Here is a 6,525-nt window from a genome sequence, read left to right as displayed (position 1 = left end):
TTTGCCTTACGGCGGGTAGCAAGGGCATGTTCCTCAAGAGAGGAAAACGACTGCTACAAATCCACGTTTATTGAATACCTACTGCGTGTCCGGCCTGGAAAACTGACAGTCCCAAAGCAGCAGCACTATGAGTCAGCAACAGAAAGCACACGAAGATGATCCCTTGTAAAACGACGGGAAATTCTTTACATTTTAATGTTACTATTTAGCTGTAACGCGTGGTGCATGCACTAAACCAAAATTACAGTCGTTCCGATTTGAGGGCCTGTTCTTAAGGCTGGTTAATGCCGGGCTTCGGGGAATGGCCACATCCCTTGCTACTAAGGCCACGGGAGTAGTCCAGGCCTCTGCAGCTGTCATTAAGCCGTTAAGTCATGACTCTTCCACCTGTCTGGGTAAATCTATCCCCGCAACAAATGCAGACACACTTGTAGGGCTCAGGAATGACTGTTTATAAGATCGTAATAGCAAAGTCTTGGGCAAACCAGAGGCGAGGCCTTCCCGGTCACGCTATTTCCTCAAGGCAGATCTCTTTATTTCCCATAAGAAGTGAACTACATTCCTCTTTGTGTGGCCTCCTCCTTCCTGGCCATCTGTATTGGCTAACCACCCTCCTGGGTTTTCATGAAAAGCCAGAGACAAGCCCTCCTCTTCCAGAAGGCCTGGGTCATGTGTTTATGTGCTTACCACAAAAGCATGAAGCATACCACTTGTTTGGATTAAAATCTCTTTCCAAAGTCTGGACCTAAAGTTTCAAAACAGTAAAAACAACCCCCCCAAAAAACTCTTCAGGCCAACCTAGTGAGCATGCATCCCCTCTTCAAAAATCAGTTATTAATTAGGAGGTAGTGGAATATGGTGATTGTGAGCGCAGGGTCTCAAAGGAGAAATTCAGGTTTGAATGTCAATCTTGCCTTTTCTGAGCACTGTTTCATTTGCAAAACAAGGATAGACTAGTATCTAGACTCCATAGACTTGAGAAGACTGGATGAGGTAATGGATGTAAGGTACTTGTCATGACATGTCATCAACATGATAGCCATTTTTATTATCAGACTTACTTGGAAAGTAACCACATTTTTCTTTAAACAATCTGCAAGTGGTTTTGTTAAGTTAAATGAGGGATTTAGACTTTCGCCTAAATTTTTGAGTTTGCACTGGTTTGCCTTATTTCCCCTGGAAACCAGAAAGTCTATGTTCTAGTTCCGCTTCCTCCCAATTTAAGACACTTGTAGGTCATTTATATCCTCGAGCCCATGTTTTTCATCTGTAAAATGGGGTTAACAGCAGCTATTCTGTAAGATTTGGAATGAGATAATTACGTGCCCCATCCTTGCTGCATAACAGAATAATCTATGAGCTTTTTGGAGATTTCTGGATACAGGATACAGCAGTGGATATCTGGAATAAACAGACAATTCTCATAAACATATAGCTTGGGCTGAGAACCTTTGCTTCAAAGGTAAGGAATCAGTTCCAAGAGAATCCTTTTTAATCTAATCTGATTTATGAAGAGTAAATTCACATAAAACAGACATCTGATTAAAGCCATCTGAGGTCTGTTTGAAACATTCCTTGTATTTTAAAGTAAGTACTGCCAGAAATTTCCGGAATAACTAGCCCTCCTATTTATTTGTTCACATACTTAACATTAAGTTGATCAAAAAGCTCATTTGGATTTTTCCATAAGCTGTTTTGGAAAAACCCAAAGAATTTTTGGCCAACCCAATAGTTTTGACCAAATTACCATACGTCACTTTCTGCTGCAAAATTGAGATTTGGGGTAAAAGATACGATATACAGCTCTGCTATAATCCTTGTTTCAGATGACCAACTAAGTTGAAAATGGGACACTAATCAAATTACATTTTTCCCCCAAAGATCAACACAGATCAGGATCAAAAGATGCAAAAGGATGGGACGATGTGAATATCTGCTTATAAAGTCATGAAGGCCTATCATTATGATTTTTAAAATACACACAAGGGTCTGTATCAATACAAAACCTGCTTCAAATTCTCAGGTTAACCTAAAAATCTAAAGAAATAGAAGACACATGAAATCTTTTAACAAGGAATGATCTCACAGCTATTTCAGGACCTACAGCAGTGTTTTTAAACTTTTATGAAGCAGAATCCAAATATATAAAATAGATTAACAGAACCCTGGCTCTCTCTGCTTCCCCCATCCTTGGCCCCTCTCTACTTGGTCCTCCTTTTTGCACAACCTCAGGGTTCCATGAAATTTTAAAATCACTGCCCTATATGCATGTCCATTTTCACCTGCTTTTTACAGTTAACAGAAGAATGAGCAGTTGCCTCCACTTCTTTTTCAGCAGCAAACACTCTTCAGCTTCCTGCAGTCCCAACTGCCACTTCCCTACTATATCCATTTGTACTAGTCTTCCATGTTAATTCACTTCAGGAAGCCTGGCAATCAGCTTTTCCAATAGATCTTCTGTTTGTTGGCATCAGGTCCTAGTTTTAGTTGCAGCATGTGGGAGTGAACCCAGGCCCCCTGCATTGTGATCACTAAGCCTTAGCCACTCAACCACCAGGCAACTCCCCCCAACAGATTTTTTTGGCCACTTCACACAGCATGCATAACTTCCACAACCAGGGAAACTTTGCAGTGGAAACTCAATCTTTAACCACTGGATCACCAGGCTTTTTTTGTAAACCCAATATTCTTAGAAATTCCTTATTGTTCTGAAGCATGTGGCAAAAAAATCTTTACTATTTAAAAGATGTCAGAAAATGATTAAGGCTCTAATAAATTTTTATTTGGACAGGAATCCTGTTGCTTTTTACATTTGTTGCTGAGGGTGTGGGCAGTTTTATCGAAGTATGCAATGTACAACTTAAAAATAGAAAAATCTGCTAGTTGTTCTTCACTACTTGTGCCTATTACAGATAGTAAGTAAATTTTCACCAAACACCAAAAAACGCACTAACATAGCATCTCTTCCTTCTCACATGTTTGTTTGTGTCTTGAATGTTACCAGCTTTCCCATTACCAGGTAAACTGAGTCACTCATAATTTCAACTTGTCCCTATTTATTCCAAAATGCCAGAGGACATGGGCAATCGACATAGCATCCTTACTGGAATTTATTCCACCTAGATTCTGCAATTGAGTTTGAATCAACCTCTTAGAATATTGTCTTTCACTGTGATCCAATACACATATATTAGGTTGAACCATATGACACTGCAGATATCTATTTTTTATCTACATGAACAGCAATTACATAATGTTTAGCCATACTTTAATACATACTCTTAATGTTTTCTATTCCTTATTACTAAAAGGGAACACTGGTCATGTGCTTCTGAACTTGGTTGAATGACTTAACTAATGAACGGCCCAACAAGTACAAGTTTCACTTTCAACCCCTACTGCAGCATGCCCCATAAGTATATCACTCATACATACATTCTGCATCCATCACTCCTAGAGCCAAATTTAGTATGCATCTGTCCATTCTTTTCTTAGCTGCATCCTCACCACACAAAAAAAGAAAAAGGCAGACCAACGCCACTGAGAGAAAAACAGCCCAAGGAGTTTATTTTCTCTTAAAACTCATTTGCCATTAAGTAAATCAAATGAACCAACCTAGAGGCCTCAAATATGGAAAACGGCTTTGTCATATTCTTGCCTTCTCTTTCTCCAAAGTTAAACAAAAAGGTATGCACACTCTACTAAAGTCTGACGTGCCCTCTGGTCATTCTGAAATACAAAGAGGAAGAGCATGGTTCCTATTTCCCTATTTTTTTCCTCCTCCTCTCATACTAAGAGCTGAATAAGATTGTGATTTTTGTCTTCTTTCCCCAATCGCAAGTTTTCTATTTAATAAAAAAAATCTAAACAATCTATCCTGTTCTAAACTGAATTTAACCTCTTTTACAAAAGTAATTACTAAAATTACAAATATCAAGTAATTTAAAAGGGTATGCTCAGAAAATGGGAAAATTCTTATTAGTATTCCATATTCTGTAACTTGTTGCAAAACGAGTCACATAATACTTCTTAAACTATCTAGTGCAAAGAAAACAGCCATTACATGAAAATTCTTAGACTTCTCACAAAGGCCCTAAGGACGTAGGAAATCCTAAAATGAGCTCATACATAGTAACATGTCACCGCTTACAGGGAAATAACACTCCACATTCCAAATAACAGATTAAATTCCTACCTGTTTATATACTCTGTTCTAATTATGTTCCACTATTTTCATTAGTTAACCACTACACATACCAGTCTCAGTACAAAACACACATATTTCTTACTAAATCCTGAACTAACCCTCAAATCATCACCCAGATAATCAAAATGTTGAAGCATCTTATGGATGGGTCCTTTGGTTCTAAAGTATTGGAGAATCATTAAAATCTTGAAGATTGTTTTTCCTTTAAGACTGGTTAGGGCACAATTTAGTATTAAGCATTTATTCAAAAACCTAAAGAGACAAAGACTATATTCAGTTTTTGAAATGAAAAGAAAGTACAGATCAATTGGTAGTTATGGTATTCAGTTGATGCCCCAGGCAGAGCACTTACTGCATACTGAAAATAATTTTTATTTAAAATTAAACATGGAACTTCCCTGGTGGTCGTGGCTAAGATTCTGTCTTCCAATGCAGGGGACACAGGTTCAAACCCTAGTCAGGAACCCAAGATCCCACATGCCATGGAGCAGCTAAGCCCAAGAGCCACACTGCGCCCTCACACTCCAAACCCGTGCGCCAGAACTAGAGAGCCAGCACGCTGCAACTACTGAGCCACTCTGCCACAACTTGAGTCCGTGCACCTTAAAGATCCTGCATGACGCAACTAAGACAAATAAATACATAAAATTAAAGAGTTCAGTACATGGAAGGGATTGTTAGACAGCTAAAACATCTCATTTAATCTTTACCATGAGGTGCTTGGCTCTCAAGAGTTGTGAGAATGCTTCTCAGTTCCATATTGCACTGAAAATATATTTCTGGGGGTAGGGCCCAGGCACTGGTATTTTTTAAAAGCGCACCAGGGGATTCTAATGCAAAACCATGATCCAGTCAGTCATATTTAAAAGCAGCATCATTCCAACTCAAAAATAACCCTCTGTGGCACAGCTGGCCCTCTCCAATACCCCTTAGCACCCACGAAGACCTTGGAAAAACTTTCCAATGGGCCTCCCTCAAATCCTGGGATTCCATCTTACAGACCTCCTTGTGTCACAATCCCCTACACAATTACACACTGACTCCTCTCCAGTTTCTCCTTGAACTGTTTACTTCTTCCTGTTTCATTCAACCTCACCCTCTTTAGACACAATGTAATCTAATCACCCAATTAATTTCCATGAAAACAAAGAAGAAAAACAAATACCTTTTGTTTTGAGATCAAAAGCAGCTTGTATGAAGGCTTCCCAGGTGGCGCTAGAGGTTAAGAACCCACCTGCCAATGTAGGAGATGCAAGAGACTAGGGTTCAATCCCTGGGTTGGGAAGATGGCTGGGGAAGAAAATGGCAACCCGCTCTGGTATTCTTGCTTGGAGAATCCCATGGACAGAGCCTGAAGGGCTACAGTCCATGGGGTCACAGAGTTAAGACAGGACAGTTAGACTACACAGACTGGGTTCACTTAGATACTATTTGCTACTTCTGAGATACAAACATGTGGCTTATGCAAGCACAGCAAGACAGTGTTTAGCAAAACTATCCTAACAGTTAACCAAAACAGCAGTATAACTCCCATCACTTGAACCTCTCCTCCCAAGCCAAAAAAAATTAAAATGCTACAATTACTTTCACCATTTTCAACAATTTGCTTATTTTCAAAGTGTTAAAAAGAATCCTTCTTTAATAAAGTTCTCTGGCTTGAATTTCAATCCTAACTTTACCTTTGGGGACAACAAAATTCCACTACTTAACAGTACCCAGGACAACAAGAGAAATGTACTTACCTGATCTAAGAATTCTTGGGGGCAGGCTTCTCACATTATTTCACAATATAAATTGTAAAAACAGGTTGGCACACTACACATACAGGAAAATAAAAACTTCAGTTGATTTAACTTACAAATGGTCAAAAATCTATGCAATTCTCGCTGTCTCTCAGAAAGCTCATTCACTACAGAAATGGGGAATGTAAGACAGACCACATTGCAACATAATCGAGTCCATGATAGTTCATGCAGTCTTCATTCAAAAGGCCACAATTAGGCAGTAAGGGTGGGAATTGAGTTTCTTGAGGACCATTATTGGAAAACTCAAGTCATCAGAAAACCTCATCTCCAGTCCCAGTTCTATAGCCATCTATTAATAACTGTGAGACAAATTATCCTCTGGACCTCAGCCTTCTCATTTTTAAAACAGGGTTAGAATTAGTGTCTTTAAATCTTTCCAGCTCCAATATTCTATTTATTGGTTCTGTAGTTGTTTTCTTTCCTATACATTTGAATTTAAAAACTGTAGTGATCTGCACATCTAATTGCTATAAGAATGTGTATATATATAAATAAAAATGTTTTCTGTCACTT

Source organism: Cervus elaphus, chromosome 5 (assembly GCF_910594005.1).
Source record: "Cervus elaphus chromosome 5, mCerEla1.1, whole genome shotgun sequence".
Lineage (NCBI taxonomy): Eukaryota > Metazoa > Chordata > Mammalia > Artiodactyla > Cervidae > Cervus > Cervus elaphus.
Note: the sequence above shows the minus strand (reverse complement) of the source record.